Consider the following 784-nt stretch of genomic DNA (forward strand, 5'->3'; position numbering starts at 1 on the left):
TTAATCTTTTTGTTGTCCAAGAAAGTATAAAAGATATCTTGTTTGACATAACTATGAAAAACTATTTTTTATAAAAAGTAATAACTACAGTTACAGACTTCTTCTGTGACCAAGGAGGAATAACAGGACTTAATTTTTCTCTCCACGTATAGCAATTATAAAAAGGCAAAAAATGGGAGAATGGATTTTAGACAATGAGCATCAAGCAACAAATGACAATAAACACTGAAATAGAGGAAAGAAATGGGCCCTTTGATTGCTCTAGCTTACTGACTAGACAGTTTCTGGATTGCATTACAGAAAGGAGAAAATGGTTGAAGTCTGGCAGTCTCCCTAACTTGAGAAGTCATACCTGGGAATCCCAATAGATCAAATTAGAGCTCACAGGACCAAGTTCTGAAGAAGAAGAAGCAGAAAAGAGAGAGTGTGGGCTTTGGAGATCTGCTGAAGGTCTCCCCGAAGCTGAGTATTGGTCAGCTCATGCATGTTAGGAAACTACCCAACACCTGAAAGAGAGCAGCCCAAGAGGAGCAGGAATCACACAGTACTGGGATAATTTCATATTCCCACCAGCTAAAGAAACAGTCTTATAATTCATGAGGCACTGGGTTAAGTAATAGTTAGAAGGAAAATGCCCCAATGGTAAGACAAAAGCAGTACTAATTTAAAGTTGTTTTTGTCCTAATAAAGGAAAAAAAAATCTTGAAAAAAAAAATTGTTTCCAAGTAACTTAACTGCATCTCAGAACAGAGCTCAATAATTTTTATAGAAGTGTGAAAATATC

Source organism: Furipterus horrens, unplaced genomic scaffold (genome assembly GCF_987537825.1).
Source record: "Furipterus horrens unplaced genomic scaffold, mFurHor1.1.pri manual_scaffold_6, whole genome shotgun sequence".
NCBI classification, from domain to species: Eukaryota; Metazoa; Chordata; class Mammalia; order Chiroptera; family Furipteridae; genus Furipterus; species Furipterus horrens.